Source organism: Diospyros lotus, chromosome 10, assembly GCF_014633365.1.
Source record: "Diospyros lotus cultivar Yz01 chromosome 10, ASM1463336v1, whole genome shotgun sequence".
NCBI classification, from domain to species: domain Eukaryota; kingdom Viridiplantae; phylum Streptophyta; class Magnoliopsida; order Ericales; family Ebenaceae; genus Diospyros; species Diospyros lotus.
Window position 1 is genome coordinate 14,680,737 of NC_068347.1, and position 11,179 is coordinate 14,691,915.

Sequence of the window (11,179 nt, forward strand, 5' to 3'; positions counted from 1 at the left end):
AACTCGTAAAACCCCACGCCGGGAGGGGGTGGCCCTCCGTGGTGCCCCGCCTCCTTCCCGTCGTGGGGGGCGTGCGGCCGCGACCTTTCGGGTCGCACCGCGCCCTCCCGCGATAAACAACAAACACTGGTGCAGGACGTGCCAAGGAAAACGAAACGAACGAGCGTGCCCCCGACCCCCGCAGTGGGTGCGACGAGGCGTTACCTCTTTCACTGACACAAAAACGACTCTCGGCAATGGATATCTTGGCTCTCGCATCGATGAAGAATGTAGCAAAATGCGATACTTGGTGTGAATTGCAGAATCCCGCGAACCATCGAGTCTTTGAACGTTGTGCCCGAAGCCATCCGGCCGAGGGCACGTCTGCCTGGGCGTCACGCACGCCGTCGCCCCATCCCGCCTCGCATCTTCCCCCAGGGGACGGGCGCGCGCGCGGGGGTGGGCCAGAACTTGGCCCCCCGTGCCCGTGAGGGCGCGGTCGGCACAAAAAGAGGGATCCTGGTGGCAGCGGTCACGGCCGGCGGTGGTTGTACCCAAAGCACATTCGAGGAGTGCCCCTTCACCGGTGGGAGTGCCCCCCACGATTGTTAGTGTAGGTGCTCTAGACCCAATCGGATTGGGCATGTTATACACTGGCAATTGTAATCATGTTATTATTTGAATAAGGAGTTGTTCAAATTCACAAGAAGTCATTCTATTAGTTTCTTGTTATTATTGTAATAACCGAATGAAACTAGATAGAAGTCTATATGATGTATGCTGTGATTAATCTATAAAGATGTGAGATGATGCATCACAGTTTCTAGACATCATTAAACGTCCCAAGTCGTAGCGAAGTCAAGAATGGACATTGACAATTGCGGTAAGACTTGTATGTGCTATGTTTTTGCTATGTGATAGCAATGTGTTAGTGTAGGTGCTTTAGACCCAATCAGATTGGGCATGTTGTACACTGACAATTGTAATCATGTTATTATTTGAATAAGGAGTTATTCAAATTCACAAGAAGTCATTCTATTAGTTTCTTGTTATTATTGTAATAACCGAATGAAACTAGATAGAAGTCCATATGATGTATACTGTGATTAATCTATAATGATGTGAGATGATGCATCACAGTTTCTAGACATCATTAAACGTCCCAAGTCGTAGCGATGTCAAGAATGGACATTGACAATTGCGGTAAGACTTGTATGTGCTATGTTTTTGCTATGTGATAGCAATGGGGTCTCACACCCATAGGTATGGGGATGTCTAGACAAGTACATAGGTGACCAATGTTGGAGAACGTGCCACTGGACATGACTCTCCATGAGAATCCATTTTGGTTATATGTTGATGAAATTCTCATACGAGATGGGTGTAACTAATCCTTGGACCTGAGGTTGTCACGGTCATCTCATAAGAAGATCGGTATGCTTTGACATTGTTTCGATGGGCCTAGACAAAGGCTGCATGTGGGCGATCGTTGGGTATATCGTGAGGCTTATGGAGATGGTTGTATAACCAAGATGGGACTCGTCTATCCCTTGATAGAGGATGATGTATCTAAGGCGCCTTCGGTGGATATTCACTTTAAATCCATGGCCATGGTGAAGGAGATCAATAAGGAGTTATTGATTTACTTTCTAATTAAGTGAAGATATCCGGAAGATCGAAGAAAAACTCATGTGATCGTTATCAAGCAACACATCGCCATACTTGAGATCACATAAGATACATTGACGAGAGGATCGAATTACACGATAACCATGCTCGTGAAAGGTTATTTACGGATTATGAATCCTTCTGAATAATTGGGTAGGCATGATGCCTTGCTAGAGACCAATCTTGTCTTATGTGTTTGTACCAACACATTGCCAACATATTCGGAAGCCTAATGAGTCATACGCAATAGGCATGGTCCCTGGCTTAAACCAAGAGAGTGGACGTATGGTTAAGTGGGACACTTCGGCAAGAAGTTTTACCGTCGTAGGTTCTCACAGAAAAAGAACAAATAGACGTAATGGCGTCGATATGACGAGGAGTCGTCATAATGGAAAGAGTTTCCTAAAAATGGCAATTAATTAAATTAGGAAGGAGTTTCTAATTTAATAATTTTCTATTTGTTGGAGTGGCGAATAGGAAATAAAATATATTTAGGCTTAAGTTAATATTTGGACTAAATTAGATTTGGGCCAAATATTAAATTAAATATTATATTTGGACTAAATTGGATTTGGGCCAAATATTAAAATAAATATTATATTTGGACTAAATTAGATTTGAGCCAAATATTAAATATTATATTTGGACCAAATTAGATTTGGGCCAAATATTAAATAAAATATATTTGGGCTTGAATTAGATTTGGGCCATAATATTTTATTTAACCTATAAAAGGATTGGGCCATTTAATTATATTTCTAGTTGGACTAGAATAAGCCCACTTAAGATTTTAATTAAATTAGAATTAATGGGCTAGCCCAATCCATTAGGGTTTTAGAAACCCTAGGATATTTCACTATAAATATCCCTTTATGGGTTGCCCAAAATAGTAGTGGTTTTTGGTGTCGTTTTTCAAGAGTTGAAAAACGCATTGCCGTTCACCCTTCCCCGTTTCTTTTGGCATCTATTTGAAACGTGGGTGTTCTTTTACCGTCCATACACAAGCCGCACAAAGGAGAAGGAGCTAGCACTCCTATTCCACTCTCCTTGCCAATGGACGCGTGCCATGTATCACGAGTTAGAGGCCGGACACTTGGACGGCTCAAATCCGCGAACAACTCGATAATCTAAAGGTTAGATTTATTTATTTGTTTGTGAATGATTTAATTTCGACGTTGATCCAATCGCCGGGATCGGGGTAAGTTCAAAATTTTGAACTACGCTGTTTACCCTGTAGCGATCTTGCTTTACTTTCACAACGGGGTCTCACACCCATAGGCATGGGGATGCCTAGACAAGTACATAGGTGACCAATGTTGGAGAATGTGTCATTGGACATGACTCGCCATGAGAATCCATTTTGGTTATATGTTGATGGAATTCTCATACGAGATGGGTGTAACTAATCCTTGGACCAGAGGTTGTCACGGTCATCTCATAAGAAGACCGGTATGCTTTGACATCGTTTCGATGGGCCTAGACAAAGGCTGCATGTGGGTGATCGTTGGGTATATCGTGAGGCTTATGGAGATGGGTGTATAACCAAGATGGGACTCGTCTATCCCTTGATAGAGGATGATGTATCTAAGGCGCCTTTGGTGGATATTCACTTAAAATCCATGGCCATGGTGAAGGAGATCAATAAGGAGTTATTGATTTACTTTCTAATTAAGTGAAGATATCCGGAAGACCGAAGAAAAACTCATGTGATCGTTATCAAGCAACACATCGCCATACTTGAGATCACATAAGATACATTGACGAGATGATCGAATTACACGATAACCATGCTCGTGAAAGGTTATTTGCGGATTATGAATCCTTCTGAATAATTGGGTAGGCATGATGCCTTGCTAGAGACCAATCTTGTCTTATGTGTTTGTACCAACACATTGCCAACATATTCGGAAGCCTAATGAGTCATACGCAATAGGCACGGTCCCTGGCTTAAACTAGGAGAGTGGACATATGGTTAAGTGGGACACTTCGGCAAGAAGTTTTGCCGTCGTAGGTTCTCACGAAAAAGTACAAATAGACGTAATGACGTCGATATGACGATGAGTCATCATAATGGAAAGTGTTTCCTAAAAATGGCAATTAATTAAATTAGGAAGGAGTTTCTAATTTAATAATTTTCTATTTGTTGGAGTGGCAAATATGATATAAAATATATTTGGGCTTAAGTTAATATTTGGATTAAATTGGATTTGGGCCAAATATTAAATTAAATATTATATTTGGACCAAATTAGATTTGGGCCAAATATTAAATAAAATATATTTGGGCTTGAATTAGATTTGGGCTATAATATTTTATTTAACCTATAAAAGGATTGGGCCATTTAATTATATTTCTAGTTGGACTAGAATAAGCCCACTTAAGATTCTAATTAAATTAGAATTAATGGGCTAGCCCAATCCATTAGGATTTTAGAAACCCTAGGATATTTCTTTATAAATATCCCTTTATGGGTTGCCCAAAATTAAGTGATTTTTGGTGTCGTTTTTCAAGAGTTGAAAAATGGATTGCCGTCCACTCTTCCTCGTTTCTTTTTGCATCGATTTGAAACATGGGTGTTCTTTTACCGTCCATACCCAGGCCGCGCAAAGGAGAAGGAGCTAGCACTCATATTCTGCTCTCCTTGACAACGGATGAGTGCCGCGTATCACGAGTTAGAGGCCAGACGCTTGGACGGCTCGAATCCGCGAACGACTCGATAATCTAAAGGTTAGATTTATTTATTTGTTTGTGAATGATTTTATTTCGACGTTGATCCAATTGCCGGGATCGGGGTAAGTTCAAAATTTTGAACTATGCTGCTTACCCCGTAGCGATCTTGCTTTACTTTCAGTGGTATCGGAGCCATCGTCGAAATATTTCAATTCCTTACGTGCGAATTCGGTTATGTTGTTATTTGTGAAATAATTAAATAATTGTTGCATTTATATTTTTTTGGATTGCAAAACGTTTTTGGGTGAAGGGCAAAAGATCGTGTATGACACAAAAAGGGCGAAACGGGGTTCGGGGTGCATACGGATGCACCGGGGCGTCGAAAGATGCGGCCAAGCGGGGCCCGCCCGCGCGCGCTTGCGCGGCCTAAAAGGCACGCGTGCGTGCGCATGGGGCGGCCGCGCGCAGGCGTGACCCGCGACCTGCGCGCGGCCCGCGGGTGCGACCCGCGCGCTCGCGGGCGACCTGCGTGGCCCGCGCGCGAGGCCCCAGCGGCCCGGGCGTGCCCGTGGCCGACCCGCGCGGCCCCAGGGCCCGCGCACCCCAGCCGTGCCCAGCGCGCGCCAGACGCGCCCAGCCGCGCCCAGCCCGCGCTAGGCACGGCCCATGCGGCCCCCAGCCGCGCCCAGCACGCCTCTTGGCTTTTTTTGGCCTACCCGGCCGCCTCCAGGCCCCTCCCACTCCCTCGGGCTTTGGTTTGATCCCTCCCCGGGGTCCACGTGAAGCACCCGGCTCGACCCTTCGGTGTCCCGGTGCATTCCGTACCCTCAGGTGAGACTCGGCCAAATTGTTTGGCTATTTTTATTATTTTTATCCGATCCATGAGTGTATGACACCTATGGGCTGTGATTAAAAATGGGCTGGGGCTGTTAATTGGGTTATTTATTAATTATTGGGCTGCTAGTGTATGTTTGACATTCATTGGTTGATCTAAGGCCTGTTGAGCCTTGTTAGTTAGACTAATGGATGGAGTCCAAGCCCAACACAATTAAAACAATTTTGTTTTTCCAAAATCATACAAATTTTCAATTTATTGAAAGCGTTTCATTAAGTTTAAAATAAATGCATCAATTAATTAACATAATTATGAATGAATCAATTAGATTGATTGCATGGGTGTATGGTATGGATCGAGTCGACCATTTATTTTATGTTGGGAATGAATGCTTGTAAATTTGGTTTTTGAAATAGGGCCTGTGTGTCCTGCCTCTCCTATACTCTGATGTACATTCTCTTCTCATCTCACTTCCCCCGAATGTAACTCGGGGTTTCTGATTCTATGTAATGTATGTAGAATAGAATAGAGTAGCGATAGTTGTAGTTTGTATGAAGAGCAAGAGATGGAGCCAAATTGAAGACAAGATTCGAAGACCAAGGAAGGCTTGAAGAATGTGCTTATGAAGCAAGATGTGATTCTTCACCTAGGTTTGACCCGCTAGCTTCCCCTCTATGGCTCGAGGGGGCTAGCCATAGTTATCCATACGATACACTGGTTTGAGTCGTTTATTATGCATTATTAATTTGATTAATTGCATGTGATGAGACCTAAATAAATAAATAATAAATCCCTCATTAATATTAAGCCAACTTGCCTTCCATCATTATAAAGCATTAGGTTTCTAGCTGGCACTTGATTTGTTAAGTCACTCAAGGTCATGTGTCACCTATGATTCCTATGCTTCATGGGTTATGAGATGTCCCTGAATGATGGGTTCGACTTAACTAGAAAGGTAGGGTTTGTTGAGTCACTCAAGGTCTTACTAAGTATAGAGACAAAGATTGGGAGTCACATAAGATGTGCTTGACAAGGAGTTGTCAACCCAATGAATCTAGGAGTTGCATGGAGATGCAATTGGTAGCAAGTACCTACCTAATCGATCATAGCACAATTTGTTGAGTCACTCAAGATTGTGCGAGGGGAGATGGGATCCTAGCTTGCTAGGAAATCTTCCAACGGGATTTCCTGAGTTATGTCTAGAAGGTGGCAAACTCGTAGAAAATAGTGGGAGCAATTATAAAATGTTACTTCTTGCAATTTATGATTTCGTAATTCAATATGATTATAATAATATCTCTATTAAGTTGTTGATCCAGAATGTCTGGAAACATGTCGATAAGATCGATACTCGAGGGCAATAATACCTTCAACGGACTAATTTCTATGACTGGGAGATCATCTTGAGGATAGTTCTCATGTATGATAAGATTCTTTATGCGATAGAGAGCTATCTTCTTATGAAGCCACCAGTTAAGGAAATAGTAGCACATCAGGCCTGAACGATGCACAAGGTTGATATGATCATCGCTTGGTGTATTATCTTGGCCGCCATGACCCCAAAACATAGGTCGCATCATAAGAGTTATGATCCCTATGAGATCATGGCTAGGCTCAAGGATCATCTATTGAGAAGCATATCATGGAGATGATACATTTTATCAATAGGTTGCTAGAGCTGAACTTGGGTATGGATGACGAAACTTACCCTAGATTTGGCGCTACAGTCCCTCCCTAACGGCTATGGAAAAGACTCTTGGAGAGTGGTTGTCCATACTTAGGGAGACCGAGCCTAAAATTGATTATAGGCCAAGGGAAGTGTTCTCTTAGTTGAAGGGCCCAAGGTGCATAGGGGCGAGCCCAAGAGTAAGAAAGTCAAAAAGGAAGATGAGTTCTTCCATAGTGCAATCTGGAAGAGTCCAGAAGACAAAAACCCGAAATGGCAAGGAGGATGCGGTCTATCTCCACTGTGATAAACCGGGAAGTGTAGAGTAAGAAGAGTTCTACTCAGGACACTTCAGGTATTTATGTTATTGGAATTAATCTATCTACTTCTGATCAGTCCACATGAGTATTAGATATTGGATCTAATGCTCATATTTACACTTTCGTGTATGGGCTTAGGAGTACGAGGAGATTAATAATGGGAGAAGAGTACCTACACATGAGAAATGGATCAAAAGTTGTTCCATTAGTTGTAGGGACCTATTTATTTAACATTGCCCATAGGGCTTGTATTGGAGTTACATAACTGTTACTACAATCCTAGTTTGACTAGGAATATAGTTTTTAATTCTTGTTTGACAAGGATTGATATTCATTTTTATTGAAGGACAATAGTTGTTCGTTTGATAAAAATGAGTTATTTTATGGTAAAACAACAGTACGTAACAGTTTGTATGTCCTTGATGTTGATACTCCTATCAATAACATAAATATTAAGCGACTTAAATTAGGTGATTTAAATAGCACTTATTTATGGCATTGTCGCCTTAAGCCATATAAATGAGACTCGCACATCCAACTTGTATAGAGCTGGATATATTAGCACATTTGATTATGAATCATATGGTGCTTGCGAATCTTGTTTACTTGGCAAAATGACTAAGTCTCCTTTTAAAGTAAATGGAGGCTACATAAGTGCTAGGGTTTGTGCACATTGATGTGTGTTGACCCATGTCCACCCAAGTTAGAGGTGGATATGTCTACTTCATAACCTTTATTGATGATAGATCATGTTTTGGTTATGTGTATCTTATGGGACACAAATCTGAGGCTTTTGAAAAGTTCAAAGAATTCAGATTTGAAGTAGAGAAATGAACTGGGAAAAGTATCAAAGTACTTCGATCAAATCGAGATGGTGAATACTTGAACAGTGAGTTTCTAGATCATCTGAAGAAGAATGAGATTCTCTCACAATGGACTCCACCTGGAACACCAGAGATGAATTGTGTGTCTGAAAGGAGGAATAGGACCTTGTTGGACATGGTCTGGTCCATGATGAGTCGCACTGAACTCCCTATTTCATTTTGGGGATACGCACTCCTCACCATGATCTTTGTTTTGAACAGGGTTCCAAGTAAATTAGTTACTCAGACTCCATATAAGATATGGAAAGGAAATAAGCCAAATTTGTCTTTCCTTAAGATTTGGGGTTGTCAAATTTATGTTAAACGTGTTGACAGTAATAAGCTACAACCCAAATCGACGAGATATCTGTTTGTGGGATATCCAAATGGATATTACTTTCACCACCCATGTGAACAAAAGGTGTTTTGTTGCCAAGCATGTGGTATTCCTTGAGAAGGAATTCTTAGATGCTGTGGATAGTGGGAGGAATGTTAAGCTCGAATAAGATTCGAGGCGAACCACAAACAAATACTCCCCTTCAGGAACCCGAGAAAGGTCAGACACAAGAAGTTGTGTCAACTCCCCAACCTTCTACACAAGAATCTCATAGGTCGATGAGGGTTTGTCGCGAGCAAGAAAGATATGGATTTCTCATCTCGGCACATGGAGATGTGCTTCTAGCTGAGAACTATGAGCCTACTACCTATGATGAGGCAATGTCTGACATTAACTCTGGGTTATGGCAGATGGATGACAAAACAACTTTCCTTAAAGAAAACCTGGTCGAGAATGTGTATATGACATAGCCTGACAGTTTTGTTACTCATAAACATGCAAATAAGATTTGCAACTTGCAAAGGTTCATTTATGGACTAAAGCAAGTATCCCGGAGTTAGAATCAATGTTTTGATGAAAAGATCAAAAGTTTGATTTTTCACAAAAGGGAAGTTGATCCTTGTGTTTACAAGAAGGTTAGTGGGAGCGTGGTGGTCCTTTTAGTCCTATATGTGGACAATATATTGCTCATAGGGAATGGTGTTCCCATGATGCAATTAGTTAAAATATGGCTTTCAAAGTATTTTCTCCATGAAGGATTTGGGAGAAGCAGCCTATATTCTAGGAATAAGGATCTATAGAGATAGATCCAGGAGGTTGCTAGCACTCTCCCATAGCACGTACATTGACAGGGTGCTAAAGAGGTTTAGCATGGAAGATTCTAGGAGGAGAAGTCTTCCCATGTCACATGGAATACATCTCTCCAAGGCTATGTGTTTGAAGACACAAGATGAGAGAGATAGGATAAATTGAGCACAATATGCCTTGGCTATTGGCTCGATCATGTATGCCATGTTATGTACGAGGCCTGATATCGCATATACTTTGAGCATATGTAGTAGATATCAAGCTGATCCAGGTTAGAAACACTGGATTGCTGTGAAAACCATTCTTAAATACTTGTGAAGCACTAAAGAGATGTTTTTGTCATATGGAGAATGAGAGCATACCATGAAGGGGTTCATGGATGCTAGTTTCCAATTCGACCATGATGATTTTAAATCACGTGCAGTAGAAATTCATATTCTGTCTATATGGCTGGGCCATGAGTTGGAAGAGTTCCAACAAGAGATAATGGCAGATTCAACAACTGAAGTCGAATACATAACAACCTTCGAAGCAGCTAAGGAGGTTGTATGGATCCGTAAGTTCATTGATGAACTTAAAGTGGTGTCCAGCATTGTTGATCCAATAACAGTTATTGGGACAGCAATGGAGCCATCGCGTAAGCGAAGGAACCACGGTCTCATCAACGGACCAAACTTGTATTGCGGCATCACCATATGATAATGGAGATTATCAGCTGAGGTGACATATGTAGAGAAAGTATCGACGGATGACAACGTCGTAAATCCCTTGACTAAAGCTCTGTCCTAGGAGAAACATGAAAGTCATGTTCGATCATCAGGTATAAGATACATGAATGATTGGCTCTAGTGCAAGTGGGAGAATGTTAGTGTAGGTGCTCTAGACCCAATCAGATTACGCATTGTACACTGGCAATTGTAATCATGTTATTATTTGAATAAGGAGTTGTTCAAATTCACAAGAAGTCATTCTATTAGTTTCTTGTTATTATTGTAATAACCGAATGAAACTAGATAAAAGTCCATATGATGTATACTGTGATTAATCTATAAAGATGTGAGATGATGCATCACAGTTTCTAGACATCATTAAACGTCCCAAGTCATAGCTATGTTAAGAATGAACATTGACAATTGCGGTAAGACTTGTATGTGCTATGTTTTTGCTATGTGATAGCAATGGGGTCTCACACCCATAGGCATGGGGATGCCTAGACAAGTACATAGGTGACCAATGTTGGAGAATGTGTCACTGGACATGACTCGCCATGAGAATCCATTTTGGTTATATGTTGATGGAATTCTCATATGAGATGGGTGTAACTAATCCTTGGACCTGAGGTTGTCACGGTCATCTCATAAGAAGACCGGTATGCTTTGACATCGTTTCGATGGGCCTAGACAAAGGTTGCATGTGGGCGATCGTTGGGTATATTGTGAGGCTTATGGAGATGGGTGTATAACCGAGATGAAACTTGTTTATCCCTTGATAGAGGATGATGTATCTAAGGTGCCTTCGGTGGATATTCACTTTAAATCCATGGCCATGGTGAAGGAGATCAATAAGGAGTTATTGATTTACTTTCTAATTAAGTGAAGATATCCGGAAGACCGAAGAAAAACTCATGTGATCGTTATCAAGCAACACATCGCCATACTTGAGATCACATAAGATACATTGACGAGAGGATCGAATTACACGGTAACCATGCTCGTGAAAGGTTATTTGCGGATTATGAATCCTTCTGAATAATTGGGTAGGCATGATGCCTTGCTAGAGGCCAATCTTGTCTTATGTGTTTGTACCGACACATTGCCAACATATTCGGAAGCGGATGGGGGTCGACGATGCGCCCCGGTCGGATGTGGAACGGCTTCGTTGGTCCGCTGATCGGCTCGGGGCGTGGACCGGTGCGGGTTGGGGCGGAGGCCGAAGCCTAGGCTGTCAACAGGCCCAAGGACACGCCTTCACCCTGACCATGGCTGGCAGCGCGCGCCTGCGGCATGCCTCGGCACCTGCGTGCTCCCGGCACCG

The 11,179-nt window shown here is 42.2% G+C and overlaps 1 non-coding gene across 1 annotated transcript; it reads left to right on the forward strand.

Moving 5' to 3' along the window:
• Positions 1 to 225: 225 nt before the first annotated feature.
• On the forward strand, positions 226 to 377 carry LOC127812367 (5.8S ribosomal RNA). Its single transcript, XR_008025873.1, has one exon. It is a non-coding gene; the product is annotated as a 5.8S ribosomal RNA (ribosomal RNA).
• Positions 378 to 11,179: the final 10,802 nt, after the last annotated feature.